Source organism: Microcaecilia unicolor, chromosome 1 (assembly GCF_901765095.1).
Source record: "Microcaecilia unicolor chromosome 1, aMicUni1.1, whole genome shotgun sequence".
In the NCBI taxonomy this organism is placed as follows: domain Eukaryota; kingdom Metazoa; phylum Chordata; class Amphibia; order Gymnophiona; family Siphonopidae; genus Microcaecilia; species Microcaecilia unicolor.
Window position 1 is genome coordinate 322027741 of NC_044031.1, and position 16706 is coordinate 322044446.

A 16706-nucleotide genomic window follows, 5' to 3' on the forward strand; every position below is an offset into this window, starting at 1 on the left:
CTTATATTCATCCCTCTTAACAGACATGTTGGTAAGTGTTTATGGGACAAAACAAGGAATATATTCAGAGGAAAAAGAAATTAATCTCATCTTCTATACACTGAACTACTTTATACATGGTCAAAAAGATGTCTACGGTAAAGAAATATCAAGGATAATTGGTTACTTCTTTGCTGAGTCTTCAGATTATACTGTATCATGTTTTCTATTATTTTGCTTGTCTGTCTTGTATAACTTGTTCATCATGTGCCTTGATTGTCCTACATATGTTTGCTCTGAATACTGTTACAGACACTATCAGCACTAAAGAAATATATTATTTTCTTTTCCACTCTAAATGCTTTTGTTCTGGAACTCCCTAACTAGAAATACAGCAGCACAACTCTGCCTTTACATCTTCAGCAGGATCCAGAACAGTGAGCTTGTTCTCCAGCTGATACTTCAGGTGTCTGTAGAGAGTACGGCACCAGCACAGGCTCATAGATAAACCCAGACCAGCAACTGAATGCAGGAATGCACAGTGTTAATTTTACTCACTGTCTCTCTTTTCTTTCCATGCCCCCTACTCCTACTGTTAGGAGACATATTTATCAGTCCATTAAAGCTCAGAAATCCCTCTTTACTCCAAAACTATTACGAGAAGAAGGAAAGCAGGAAAGTTAAGATTTTTTAAGTAGATATTCATACAGTTAGAGCTTAATGATAAATGCATCATTTCTTAGTACAGATGGAGGGGCATTTTCAAAAGGACGTCCAAGTCAGAACAGTGACGTCCAGCTCATAACGTCCAAAAAGGAAAACCATCTCACGTGTATTTTCCAACAGGAAATATGCCAGGATTTCCTGTTTGAAAACACATCAGATGGACATCCATGTGCTGAGGACGTTCAGCATGAACAACCGTTTTACAAACTGGAACGTCCAACATATGAACGCCAAAAAAACCAGGACAAGGACGTCTGTCTGGATGCATTCCTACAAGAATGGCCACACAAATGTCCCTGCAGAGCTGAGGGGCAACCTAGTGGTTAGTGTAGTGGACTTTAAACAATGGGACCCGGGTGCAAATCCCACTAATTCTTATTTTGCAATTGTGAGCCCTCCAGGAACAAAAAAATACCTACTGCACATGAATGTACACCACTTCAATAGCCTTCAGGCTTGCAGGTAGCTTATATATTTAGGTACAGTAGGTTTTTTTCTGTTCCTGGAGGGCTCACAAAAACAAAGTTGAAGTGGGATTTGAACCTGGGTCCCTTGCTTTAAAGTCCACTGTACTAACCACTAGGCTACTGATCAGACTTACTTCCTGGTTACATAAAAATGCCTATAATACCTGCAGCTGTTATAAATATAAATTAAAAAACAGCACCACAGGCCTTTAAAAATGGAACACAGTTCTTTAATGAATGAGCCTTGACAAAAAGACCCGACACGGGCCATGTTTCGGTGACTAGCACCTGCATCAGGGGTCTACATAGAATACAAAACACAGAAATAATATATTTTAAAATTTTTTTTAACATATAATGAATAAAACCAAAGATTAATATTTAGACTCATCAAGCATACATATATAAGCCTATATAAACACCTAAAGCATTTAATATTTTAACATTCTCATATATTATTATATAGTAATTTGAAAATAAATGGATAATTAATCAAAACAAAAATGGTAACTCACCACAGTTATGACGTGGAAAACTTGGGGATTTATATATTTATTCATTTCTCTGCTGGTTTGAATGTTTTTGAAGGTTTATAATATTATCAGTGTAATGTTTGAAATTTATTGTACATTTTAAAATGTTTTTAAAAAAATTATTTTTGACCTGTTAGTTTAAGCTTTTATGAATATGAAATTTATTTATAGCCAGTATTATATAATATGACCTTTTTATAAAATATATTATAAATAATTAAAATAAGCATTTTAAACATATAATATTAATATATGAAAAAGCTTTTGTCCAAAAGTAAGGAATAATATATTGTAGAGGAATATATTCGAGTTATTCCCCAAGTTTTCCACGTCATCACTGTGGTGAGTTACCATTTTTGTTTTGATTAATTATCCATTTATTTTCAAATTAGTATATAATAATATATGAGAATGTTAAAATATTAAATGCTTTAGGGCAGACTGGATGGACCGTGCAGGTCTTTTTTCTGCCGTCATCTACTATGTTACTATGTTAGGTGTTTATATAGGCTTATATATGTATGCTTGATGAGTCTAAATATTAATCTTTGGTTTTATTCATTATATGTTAAAAAGTTTTAAAAAATATATTATTTCTGTGTTTTGTATTCTATGTAGACCCCTGACGCAGGTGCTAGTCACCGAAACACGGCCCGTGTCGGGTCTTTTTGTCAAGGCTCATTCATTAAACAACTGTGTTCCATTTTTAAAGGCCCGTGGTGCTGTTTTTTTGTTTGGACTTTAGTTGGTACTTTGTTCCCTCTCTTTTGTTATATATAAATATAAATAAAATCAGCATATAGATAAAACCCTTTAAAACCTAGTCCTAATTCCTTCCCAACCAGCAACTCAACCCTGATCATTCCCATTAAACAGAACCTCAGGTTCCCATCCCAAATGCTGCTCAGATAACCATGCCCTCAGATATTTATGGAATCTGGGATAGCTTAATTCTTCACACAAGAAGAGGAGGAGCCATTCAACCACTCTGGACCACTGGAGTAGCCTGTTCTGCACTTATTAAATGGCTGGCGGGGATGCCAACGCCCTGCCAGCCAAAGAAATTTGATACCAAGCCACTCCTCTCTACTTTGCACTGCAGCAGTAAACCAAAAGTCAGTGGGGTACCTCCAGCTGCCGATGCTTGAACTCCTCGCACATGCTCAGTTCACACAAGCACTGAGCATGCTTGGGGAGTCCAAGAGTTGGTGACTGGAAGCATCCCGCTGACTTCTGGGTTATGGCAGCAGTGCTAGGAGGAGGGGAGCAGCCAGGCAATGAATTTCTTTGACTGGCAGGGCTTTGGCATCTCTGCCAGCAAAGGTATTGTTTTTAACGCACCAGGGGAGGGAATACGTTGCTTCCTTCAGTCCATCTCTGCCCTCCCCCCCAAAAAAAATTAGAGGTCAAACAAATCCCAGAAATGGCAATTCCAACAGCCCGTTTTGGGACAATCTCAGCGGCCTGGCTAGAATATATGACTGAAGCCTTTCCATCAGATATGGGGGTACGCCTCAATGCCAATGTTATAGTCCTTGCAAAAGTGCTGACACAGAACACTAAGCTAGACTGTCAGTTAAACCAGAGTATAGAACATCACTGTGAAGACCAGAACTCTTGAACCAAAATCTTCTTTAATGCATAATCAAACAAAGGAAATGACTTACAGTTTTGAAGTGTTGAACAAGAGTCAAGCACTGTGCTGAGAGAGTAGATGCTTTAAATACTTTTAAACTGAGAAACATTTGATGATGTTACAAAGGTTTTGAAAGGTTCATGCAGCAAGGTACAGTGTTAGATTACAGTTCATAGAGAAACATGCTGAAGACAGATTCCCCTGCTTGATGGAGAGAGAAGGGGGACAAACTACCCAGATAGCTTAGAGAATCAAGCTAGTCAATAGGATGAATCCTATAAGACACAGGGAACTGGGACATGTGCTCAGGAAGAGCCTATTACAGAGAACTATAGAATGACAAAGATTTGTAGTCCTATCCTATTTAAAGACATGGATTGAACCTGGCTATAAGCAATGTCTAATATATACATATAGTCAATAGGCAACCTGCCTTAAATAGGGGCAGAACAGCCAAGCAGGATATACCATACAGATTATTTTAAATCATACCTCGGCTATCAACAGAAACCAGTGTTGATGCCTCAATAGCAGAGATCATATGATCCCATTTAACTACCCCTTCTAAAAATCTGATCTATGTATTCTGTACCCACTGAAGCCTTTTCAGGTTAACCAGAGGGAGACCTAAATTATAATGAATTATTTATTTATTTGTTTGTTACATTTGTATCCCACATTTTCCCACTTATTTGCAGGCTCAATGTGGCTTACATAGAACCGTAAGGCGTTTGCCAAGACCGGTAGAGAAACAAATACAAGGTGATATTGTGGTTGAATAAGGTCCGTTTGTTTCAGGCACAATGGGGTCAAAGAGAGGGAAGGTTAAATAGTGTCCAATACGATTGTTGGGTTTGCTGTGTTGCAGAGTGTTGGCATCTATGTTGGGTCAATCGGGTATGCCCTTTTGAACAAGTAGATTTTTAGTGATTTCCTGAAGTTTAGATGGTCGTAGATTGTTTTCACACCTTTTGGCAGTGCGTTCCATAGTTTTGTACTTGGTCCTGGGGAACTGGGTTCGATTCCCACTGCAGGCACAGGCAGCTCCTTGTGACTCTGGGCAAGTCACTTAACCCTCCATTGCCCCAGGTACAAATAAGTACCTGTATATAATATGTAAGCCGCATTGAACCTGCTATGAGTGGGAAAGCACGGGGTACAAATGTAAGAAAAATAAAAAAAATATATGAGAAGCTGGATGCATAGGTTGCTTTGTATTTAAGTCCTTTGCAGTATGGGTGGTGGAAGTTTAGGTATGTTCGAGATGATCAGGATCTATTCCTGTTTGGCAGATCTATGAGGTTTATCATGTATCCTGGGACTACGCCGTAGATAATTTTGTGGATCAGGGTGCAAATTTTGAAGGTAATGCGTTCTTTAATTGGGAGCCAATGCAGTTTTTCTCGGAGGGGTTTGGCACTTTCAAATCGTGTTTTACCGAATATAAGCCTGGCTGCAACCAACAACAACTGTTCCAGGGACGTGCATACTGCTCTCAGGGTGCTGGGTATGACATTTGAGGCTGGCATACAGGCTGGCAAAAAAGGTTTGTATTTTAATAATTTTAGTGTGGGGGGGGATTGGCGACCACTGGGGGAGTAAGGGGAGGTCATCCCCCATTCCCTCCGGTGGTCATTTGGTCAGTTGGGGCACCTTTTTGAGGCTTGGTCGTGAAAATAAAAGGACCAAGTAAACCCGGCGAAATACTGCTTATCGCCGGGTTTTATTTTTCCATTATCCGCGAAAGCCGGCCATCTGGTAGCCACGCCCAAGCCTGCCCATGTCCCGCCTTCGCTTCGCCGCCAACACACCCCTTTGAACTTTCGCCGGCGAGGCGAAGGGAAAGCGGCAAAGCTATCAAAAATGTAGCTTTCGATTATACGCTTTTCGCCACTTTTGCAAAATCGCCAGCCATATCCCGATTTGTGTCGGGAAATAGCCGGCGATTACTTTCGATTATAAGCTGGATAGTCATGTCTAAGTTTAGGTGGGGTACTAAATGGCAGGGAAGAAGAGGAGCACTATCCCTGAGTCGTCCTATGGCGGCTCATGGACCTCAGTGGCTAAAAGCATAGGAAAATGGGCAGCTACTATGATCTGTCCTGGGTTTGATGCAGAAGTTAACCCTGAGGGGGTAAAGCTGCAATTCAAACTCTGAACCTGGGGAAGCAGAAGGCAGAATGCAAAGCAGTTGGAAACTTAGGATGGGTTTTCCTGATTACTGAGGGGTTGAAACTGTCTGAGAACGATTTGAAGCTGTTTAAGACATAATCCCAGAATTGGCAGGCAAGATTTGCATTCTAGAATATGCACATATGTTCTCAAGAGAAGAATTAGCAATCACAACTGAAAAGCTTGAACAATGAGATGAGTGGATTACAAATTTAGAAGCTCAGGTTTGCTTTCTAACAGAGACAAATATGCTCCTAATCACAGGGCTGGACCCTGCCATGAAAAAGGCTGATAATAGAGAGAGAGAACATGATTTATTTGATTGTTATATAGTGAATCGATGTATGAAATGCAACAAGCAGGGCACTTCCAAGTTATTTAGTTCTTTGGTTCTGAGTTCTAGTCAGAGAGAACAAAGCGCTGAACCAGAAGGTGATTACAATTCAAGGCTAGTAAAGCAGGATATTACGTTAGACAGTGATGGACCTCCACACTACTGGGTTAAGCAAGAAGCATGGGTCGACAATAAAACAGATTATGGCATGCCAATGAGAACAAAATAAAGATAACATAAAGCTGGAAATCTGTCTCTTAGTTAACAAAATGCAGACAGCAGATAAAATATTGTTAGATGGGAAACAGGAATGCTCTGCACCTCTGACCAAATGTACTGTCATAGTACAAGCAGACTATGCAGATTTAAAAGTTATTCTAATAGGACAGGCCAAATTTGCAAAGGAAAAATTGTTTTCTGTAGTGAAACACCATAGAAGGGACACAGCAGTACTTAGTAATCTGAAAGCACACCAGCTACATTAACAGTTTGAAGACCACACCTAACCAAGGGTGGTGGCCCTGTTCGCTTTGCAGACAGAGGCAGGCAGCATCTGTGAGAGAAATTAATTGCAGGGAAAGTGTGTTTTCTTCACACACACACACACACACCAAGGCCGTACCATGTGAGAACCCATCAGGTAAAGGATTACCTGCTGAACTGGAAGCTGCAAGACAGTTTGCCAGCAAATCAGCAACAGCTACCAAAGAGGACCAAGTATGAGTAGCTGTAACCTTTCAACCATCAGAGGAAGGTATCCTCTACCAGAAAGACAATTGCACGTCCAGCCAATACACTGAAGTGAAGATTAGAGTGATATTTATCCTGCACCTAGTACTGGAAGACAAAATAGTCATCTACCCCACTGAAGGCCTGATGCCATGGCCCTCAGACTGAAAAACAAAGATGTGAGTCAGCCATAGTAAGTGGCATGAGCAGGAGAAGAGAAGATGCGCCAGTAGACCATAAGGATAAGGGATGCATCTATCATCAAACTACACTCCTTAAAGCCAGTCATGCTAAAGGGTGTGTCTATCTTCACAACACACACCACAGAAGCAGCAGTGTCGAACTGCAATCATTGTACAGCCATGAAGAGGTGACCACTGACGCCCACGCCTAATTTCCACACTCTGCATAGCACCCATGCAAATGAGACCTGAAAGACAAACACAACTGGGATTCTACCAGGAGACAACAAGGAGTCATGTGATGTAACAGCCATGGGTCCATATCTGAGAACAGTTGCCTCCCAAGGCCACATATAACCAGAAGAACACCAACCACAAAATTTGGAGCACCAAGAGAACTTTGCTCCAGTGAAGGAAGTCTCTTTAATGGGCAGCCCACACAACACTGGGCCGCTGATCCTGAGATCACCTGGACCTTCCACATTCCCTGCCAGCCAAGAGCAGATGAACTAATTGAATGCCTAAGTAAACTCAGCAAAAATGACTTACCAGAACACACCCTCTCAAACCCTGAAAGGCTTGAGTGAAACAATCTCACTAGTGGTTATTAACTGTCTACTTGGGGGAACCACACCATATTTGAAACAAATGGGTTTACTGTGCTCTGGACACAGGGGTAATGTCTGGTTGTGACATTGGAGCAACTCTCCTGGTCAGACAGGAAGGGACAGTACCATTAAGGGTAGTACTGTATCCCACTACTGTTTACACTTTCCTGCTAGGGACAGATGCACAGATAAATACTTACCACATAACAGAGATGGTGGTACAGGAAATTTTGAGATAGGCACAAATGAGTGTTCTATTGAGGCAGGACAGGCCAAAGGTATATGTGATTGCAGTAAGAAATTGTGAACCCAGAAAAGAGCATTAGATACAATAAGAAGCTAGTATGGTCCAGATACTGCTGTTCTTGTTCTTATCCACAGGATGTCACTTCACCTGTGAACAATGAAACTTGCCCTGCAAGCATGCTGACCACAGCCATCAGATAGTCAGAACTTGGGGCTGATACTGATGACAATCTGAAGCAGCTACCTCATACTGCTGCAGAGAAGATAAGCTGAATTGACCACTGAACGTGCAATGAGAACAATGAGAGCTCTCTATGCAAGACCATCATGAACTGAACTGTGTTACTGCCCAGTATAGCAAAAATCATCAATCATCAGAACAATATTGCAATGAAGTACATGCCTAACAAAAGCTATGCGTTTATTAGGTGCACAATATGGGCGCACTTGTGACCCCAATTTCCAAGAGGTGGAGTGATGCAGAATGAATCTGACCTGCTTCTGTTATCCAAAATTGGGCTTACAAGGCTGTGCTGGAAACCTTTGACCTCACATATTTGGCCTGTTTTTCCTATCTGACATGTCCTTGTTTACCATAGATTTCTAAAGAGCTTTACTAAAGAGCCTTCACCTCCCTTATCAATTAGTAAGAGGTAGCAGAAGCATTCCTTTTCTGTGTATGTGCACATGCTCTGATTGGTCACCCTGGCCAGGTTCTGTCCATTTTGGGCCGGGCAGAGCAAGAGTATAATTGTGACTCTGTACTAGGGCTTTTTTTTCTTTCTGTGTTTTTCCTTTTGCTCTGCTATGCACTGTGGGGATCTAGCCACAAGTATCCGCAGTCCTGACCCTTCATGCCCCCTCCCTGTGCAAGGGAGACAAGGAACTGCTATGAAGACCCTCTAAATGTAACTAAAAGCTGTATAGCTCTTTGCTCTCCTGGCATCATATTAAAGGTATACATCGTATCTACTTCCTGGGTGATTGTATGTGAGTCTGTAGCTTTCAGCACATTTGCCATTTGACAATATAAAAGAACCAGCAAGATACCAGCAGACGTTGCTGCTGTTCTAGATCAGCCCCCCTCACCAGTCGAAACACCTGAATCTAGATTTTAGGATGCCAGAGGTCTGTTCAATAACAGCTCCTGTTTTCCACTGTGCTTCATAGTATCTCTCCTTTGCAGCACCTTCTACAGCACAATGGGGGTCATTAACAATGTCCAGAGGGGATTGCCTCAGTAGCCTGCATGGAAAGGAGCAGAGGAGATGTTAGTGAATGTGTAAACACTGTTGTTTGGATTGGCAGTTCCCAAAAGCAGTGGCTGCTGCAGTTTCCAGGCAGGTCCTTGTACCCTGAGGACTAATCTGTGAGAAGAGTGAGAAAGATTATTAGTGATTTTAAGGGTATGAGTGGGTGTGTTGAGCTCACCTAACAGCCAACCCCCAGTGATCCAGCCTCTCTGGAAACACTCATTAATTCCAGATTGGGACAAGATGCAAGCATCATGGTAGGCTCCTGGGTAGCTTGGAAACACATCTGTTACACATTAGAGACATTCAGGATGACCTGCATGTTTAATGAAATGTTTGGACAGTTTCCTGGAGGAAACGTCTGTAGCCTGCTACTGAGATAGACATGGGGAAAGCCACTGCTTGTCCTTGGATCAGTAGCATGAATCTTGCTACTATTTGGGATTCTGTCAGGTACTTGTGACCTGAATTGACCACTGCTGGAAGCAGGATACTGGGCTAGATAGACCAGTGTGGTTATTCTTATCCTATATAATAATTCTCACCTCCAACAGGATGTGCTTGGGACCGTGCCTGCCGGAAGTGGTCTGCTAGGCAGGCACACACTGACCTCAGTGACATCAGTGACAGACAATTTGGCAAAGCAAAACAATCTGAGTGCTGGCCATTAGGACACAGGGTTGATAGGAGAGTTTTAAAAGACTGAAGGAACCCAAAGTGTTAAATGGGGGGAGGGGGGGAGTTCTGAACGACTGAAAGACATGAACATTTGGGAAAGGAAAACAATCTGAATGCTGGCCATTAGGACACAGGGTAGATAGGAGAGTTTTAAAAGACTGAAGGAAACGAAAGTGTTAAACTGGAGAAGGGGGGGGGGGAGTTGTGAATGACTGAAAGACATGCAAATTTGGGACAGGAAAACAATCTCAATGCTGGCCATTAGCACACAGGGTACATAGGACAGTTTTAAAAGACTGAAGGAACCAAAAGTGTTCGGGGGGGGGGGGGGGGGGAGTTCTGAATGAATGAAAGAAATGAAAATTTAGGAGAGGAACACAATCTAAATGCCGGCCATTTGTACACAGGGTAGATAGGACACGTGTTTTTTAAAAATGAAGGACGTGAAAGTATTACATCTTGGGGGAGGGGTGAGGAGGAAAGCGGTGGGGTATCCGGATACTGGGCGTTAGGGCCATGGGGGTACATAGACTTTTGAAAGCCTTAAGGAACCCAAAGTGTGGGAAGGAGGAGGAAAAGGAGGGGAGGGAACGGGGTGAGGAGCATTAGGAACAGGGGAGGGGGCCCTGTCACACACTCTCATTCTCACACACACACTGTCACACAGACAGTCTCACTCTGTCACAGAGGAATGCTACAGTTGTGGTCACCTTCAAATGGATCAACAGGGCTTATCCCCTCCATGTTGTAGGCTCAAGATCTTCCTCCAGTTGATTGCAGAGGAGTACTATTGTTTTCATAAACCTGAACCTGCGAACACACTGCTCCTCAGTCAGGTCCATGAACTGCTTTCCAGGCCTGTATACCCTTTGCACACAGCTTTTCCTTCTTTCTGCTGCTTCTACAATGAGCTGATATCAACAGCAGCATCTCACTTCCACTCATGCTTCAGTGCCCACAGAGTTGTACTCAGTACAAACCAGCAGTGGCCCCTGCTAGACAATAGCAACTATAGCACAGGATTACCTATATTCTCCTGGTTCCTCAAAAGGCTTTATGATTGTTGGGTGCCTAGAAGCAATTGGGGGTTTGAAATCGGGCATTTTCTGTCACATGCCACAACACATTCTTGCATCTCAACTGCCCCAACCCTACATCTCATTCTCTTCCCTCAAATTGCAAAGTCATAGAGGTAAGAAACTTCCTAAGTGTATGACTTGTGTTACAAATTTATTGTATACCTGATTTTTATGGGGTCAATATACAAAAGGGTTTAACTGGGCAGGAGAGGCTCCTGCGGGGTTAAACCCCGCTGAACTTAGTTGTCTGCTGATATCAGCAGCACTTAACTGGTTAGTACTGTGAATATCATCGCTAACTGGCCATCCCCTAACCAGCTACGTTAGGGACGGGATGGAAATGGAGTTTGGGCAGAGGGTCAACCTAACAGTATAATCAGTCTGCTAACTGGCTAAGTAAGCACATAAAGTTAGGACAGCAAAACAGCTGTAGCAAGTTAACTGGGCACCGGTCCGAATATTGGCTGGTGCCTGGTTAGCTTCCAGGTCGGCGGACATACCCAGACATTCAGTACCCTGAGTCACACGTGCCCTGGCACTGAATATCTGAGATTAATTCAGCCTACAGCTAGAAGTGGCTTTTAAGCCAATATCGATCCCTATATATTTATTTGATGCATTGCTGTGTATGCTATCAGTGGCATATGTGCAAGAGAAATTATAATAATAGTCAACAGCAAGTCCTGAGCTAAGATACATATAAGCAACACTAACTGCTTTTATCTTAGTGATGATGCTGCTGTTTAAAGAGGTAATTTTATAAGGCATTTTTGCATATAAAACAACATTTCACACAAAGAAAAACTGCCTGCGTTACAAATAAAATGAGCAGAGGTCAGAGCTGAGGGAGACTTGGACCTACATGTAATAAAAATATGTGCAGATACATATAAAATTCACTGGGACATTTACACAAGCCTCAGAGCAGGTGGAAATGTTTGTGGCTACTTTTCAGTGGGTAATTTTTATAAAGGCACTTATGCAGATCAGTTCCCTTTATAAACTGACCTAATTTATTTGCGTATCTGCTATAAAAGTTATAGGGCCTATTATAAAATTGCCATCCTCATGTATACAAGATGTTTGGTTTATTTTTTAAATTTATCTTGAAATAAGATTACACCCAATGCTTGTTGCTGCATGGATATATCTTAAATACGTTTTTCTCCTGTTCAGCTCGTGCAAAAAGAGAGTCTATAACCTAATAGGTGTTTCATTTATAAAGGGTTTCTACATGTTTGATGAGTCTTGGGTGTGGCTTATGAATTCATAGCATATGCCAAAAAGCAAAGCACAGGGATAGATGTCTGAAGGCCTGTTAGGGCTAGCTGGGCAAACTTCAATTATAGTATCATCTGAAAGACGCAGGTTTCCCCATGCCAACACGCCTTCACTATTAGCACAACTGGTTATACCAGCCTCTTCCTTCAGGGGTGGGTAAGTTCACTTTTGAATGCTGGCAATAGATGTTTTTTTAAATGTTCAAGTATGCTTTATTAATTTTCCAACACAGATGAACAAAAATATCAAACATCAATCATCAATACTGCTACATCACAACATTCACCTTATGCAAAACAATCAGACATATAACGATCAAGAGAGGTCCTATGTATTTTCTTAGAGCAACCTCATATTTCCTACATAAGCAGATCATATTCCATCACATATTATAATCTAAAGCAGCATTGTCTTTCCAATTATTTATTATTAACCACTATCACTAACAGAAAATCTAATAAATCTGCTTCAGAATTTGAAAGAGATTCCTCCATTGCTAAGGATTTACACAATTTTAAACAAGAGGGGAGACTGTAAGTTACTACTACTACTACTATTTAGCATTTCTATAGTGCTACAAAGCTAATAAGTTAATAATATCTGTTATAGAAGTGCAAATTTGGATAGAGATAAAGTAAGGGGATCTTGTGTTTGATTATCTATTATCTTCCGAAGAGGCACATTTACAGCTTTATTTTCGAAAGTGATGGGCGCCCATATTTTGTCCCAAATCGGGAGATGGGCGCCCATCTCGCAAATGCGCCCAAATCGGTATAATCGAAAGCCGATTTTGGGCGTCTTCAACTACACTCCATCGTGGGAACGAACAAAGTTGACGGGGGAATGTTGGAGGCGTGGTGAAGGCGGGACTGGGGCGTGTTTATCGGCCGAGGAGAGATGGGCACCCTCGGCCGATAATCGAAAAAAAAGGCGTTTTTAGCACGAATTTAGGTCACTTTTTTTGGATCCTTTTTTTCCACAAACAAGTCCCCAAAAAGTGCCCTAAATGACTAGTTGACCACCAGAGGGAATCGGGGATGACCACCCCTAACTCCCCCAGTGGTCACTAACCCCCTCCCATAAAAAAAAAAACAACTTTAACAACTTTTTTTCCAGCCTGTATGCCAGCCTCAAATGCCATACCCAGCTCCATCACAGCAGTATGCAGGTCCCTGGAGCAGTTGTTAGTGGGTGCTGTGGACGTCAGCCAGGTGGACCCAGGCCCATCCCCCCTACCTGTTACACTTGTGGTGGTAAATGGGAGCCCTCCAAACCGCCCCAAAACCCACTGTACCCACATCTAGGTGCCCCCTTCAACCATAAGGGCTATGGTAATGGTGTAGAGTTGTGAGCAGTGGGTTTTGGGGGGGATTTGAGGGGCTCAGCACCCAAAGCCCAAAGGAAGGGAGCTATGAACTTGGGAGGTATTTTACTTTTTTCTTTTTACTTGTTACAAGTGCCCCCTAGGGTGCCTGGTTGGTGTCGTGGCATGTGAGGGGGACCAGTGCACTACGAATCCTGGCCCCTCCCATGACCAAATGCCTTGGATTTGTTCGTTTTTGAGCCGGGCGCCTTCGGTTTCCATTATCGCTAAAAAACGAAACCGCCCAGCTCAAATCCGCACACATCCGATGCATTTGCCCGGCACAAACCGTATTATCGAAAAAAAAGATGGGCGCCCATTTTTTTTCGAAAATACGGTCTGTCCCGCCCCTTCACGTACCCATTCTCGGACATAGACGCCCATGGAGATGGGCGTTCACGTTCGATTATGCCCCTCTTAGTAGCTTTATATGGCATCCATAATGCCTGGTGGGCAATAAAACATAATGAGGAATTCAACATATTATACCCTGCTGGTTGTAGAAGAGGCACTTTTAGTCCCACTAGCTATAAGGTACTTGCTCCTTGCTTCTGCACTGCATCTCCTTGGAGTCACCCAGAGCATTTTCTACTAAGGTCTCTAAGGAAGACCTGGACTTGGCCTTGTAAGAGATGTAAGGCAGACACCTGGTTTAGCAGGAGGTTCTTCCTCTGAGAGAATGTTTGCAGGTTGGGATGGTGACTAGATGAGCATCTAGAAGGCTGAAATATGTTTCTGATATTTTAGTCAATCAAAATGGGATTAAGTCCTACGCAGATATAAATGACACCTGGTTGCCAGGTATCAATTTCTATGCCTACCATCAGGTTAGGCATTACATAAGGTCATTAGCCCAGTGGACCCTTAAGTTTGAGGTGGTGGTGAAGTTGAACTTGGAGGAAGAAGCAACAAAGCTGGCTGACTATCAGAGAGTAACAGCTTGCAGAATCAACACCCTGACTCATCTTCCCTCAAACTGAAGACCAGCTATGCAGCTCTGGACGAGCAGGGGGCAAAAGCATCTCAAGAACAAGAGAAACTAGAACTAAAAAATCCCAGTTGTCAGATTGGTGACCAATAGGAAGTGAAGGGTAGTGATGGTTGGTAATTCCTTTCTGAGAGGGTACAGAGGCATCCATCTGCTGACATGTCCTGGGAAGTGTGCTGCCAAGATCTGAGACATTACAGAGAGAGTTTGCTGAGATTGATCAAGCCTAGAATAACAAAGTGTGAGGTTTTCCAGTGTTGTGTCTTTGGGGGCCCAAGGACCCGGCGCTTGCTATCATGGATGTTTTCTTCTTGTCCATGAAGGTCCCCAGCACAGTAAACAAAGTTGTTGTGAACAGTTATTTTGCCTCTGTCAGCACTGATGTGTCTGCAATGTAATTGAGACCTGTTGCAGGAACACGCCTCTGCATAGAAACTGACATGGCCAAAGTCTGTAGAAAGAAAGTCAGGTTCATATTGTAGAATAGTTCTTCAGTGTAGTGCCTGTTTTGCTCATGCAGCTGATTTGAATATTGGTGTCTAAAAGATGGCAGAAGAAGAGGAATGAGGCACCAGAGACATGGATTCCAATAGAATTAATTATAAATAATATTTTATTTAAAAGTCACAATCCCGCAATAATGGGCTTGGTGTGGTTCTCTGATTCCAAATAGGAGGATCCAATATGGAGCCCCTCTGATCTAGGCATATCAGTTCTCTGTTCTAAAGTTGTTCTAAAAAAGAGAATTGTCTGGCAAGGCCTGGTGTAGAGGTAGGGCTAGTAGGTGGGGAGGTAAAAAGCTCATCTTCCACTGATTCACTTCTAATCCTTTTTCTGTTCCTCTCTCTCCGTGTCTTTGGTGACCTGTCACTTCGGTTCTATCATTCTCTTCTGTTCTCTCTGCAATTCTGTTTTGGACTAACATGTGTTTATCTGTTTGTAAAGGCCTAATATGAGTAGATCTATCTGTCCTAAATCATGAAGTTGACCTAATAGGTCTTCTAGTATAATGTGGGGCTTTAGATACTGCCCAGGAATATATTGGACCTCTTTTGTAATCCTCTAAATCTCCAATTAATCCATGTATATCTTATCCTGACGTTGTTGTTTCCTCCTGAAGAAGCTTTGTGAAACTCAGGACTGGGTAGAGGGAATGTCAGGATAAGATATACATGGATTAATTGGACTATACATTTGTTGATGGACTACACATTGGGTGTGTATGGGTTATATTTCAACTGGACTGAGATAAGACTTGTCCCCTACGGTGATTATATGGAAGTCATCAGTGTGGGGACTCATGAAGTTTTAAGATAAATACTGAAACCTTTTATTGTCCACTATGTTTTGGTTGGGAGTTAACATCGATTCTGTGTTATACAATAGAGACAAATTTACAAACACTCCAACCTTGGTGAGACATTTATGGGAACTGATATTTTTCTGCTTACAACTATATACTATTATTGTTTTGAGTCTATATATATTGATCTATCAGTAAACCCGTGGTGGACAGTAAATGAGATATCATACCACTTCCTGTGCCAATGGACTTATGAATAGAGAATGCAAGTGGTGCAATGATGGTTCTTGATTCAGCTAGTCTCTTTGTTAAGTGACTGAAGAGTGAACTGAGCACCCTTAAAATATTTCTCTAGATAAATGGTGAGTGTGTTGTGTGTGATTGGGGTTGTTAATATTTATTTTACACAAATATATACATATATTGTGGTTTATTTTGAATTTGTATATTTTTCTGTTTTGTTTTGATTGATGTATACCTTATTTCATATAGTATGGATAAATGTTACATCAGGAAATTTTGGGGAGGTAAAATTTCTAGACAAAATAACTGACTGTTTCTTGGAGCAACTGGTCCAAGAACTCACAAGAGGGAGAGCCAGTTTTAGATCTAATTGTAGTCCTTAGTGGAATGCAGGACTTAGAGGGTCTTTTACTAAAGATTAACTTGAGTTATCTGCAGCAGGGATAGGAGGCAATGTTCTATTGTGGATTGGGAACTAGTTAATATATAGAAAAGAGAGGGTTGGATTAAATGGCCATTTCTCTGGAGAAAGGTGAACAGTGAAAATCGGAACGACAAGGAAGGTGATTAAATCTGCAGATGACACAAAACTATTCAAAATTGTTAAAAACACATGCGGACTGTGAGGAATTGCATTTTGCCGCATATCCATTTTCGGCAAAAAAGCGCATATTTTGGAGGTGCGCTAAAAATAATTCTGCGCACGCCCAAAACACACGTCTACACTATCGCAGGCCATTTTTCAGCACACCTTAGTAAAAGGACCTTTGAATGATTGAAAGTATCAAAAGCAGCAGTTAGATCTAACAAGAACAAAAGAACATTGATGCCTTTATCTAGATATTTCCAGCAACCATTAACAATATCCAACAGAAATATTTCAGTACTGTGGAACTTTCTGAAGCC

At 41.8% G+C, this 16706-nt stretch overlaps 1 long non-coding RNA gene across 1 annotated transcript; it reads left to right on the forward strand.

The window, feature by feature from the left end:
- Positions 1 to 581: 581 nt before the first annotated feature.
- Positions 582 to 16421, forward strand: LOC115460242. Its single transcript, XR_003940429.1, has 3 exons — positions 582 to 593; positions 4287 to 4292; positions 16341 to 16421. It is a non-coding gene; the product is annotated as an uncharacterized LOC115460242 (long non-coding RNA).
- The last annotated feature ends 285 nt before the right edge of the window (positions 16422 to 16706 follow it).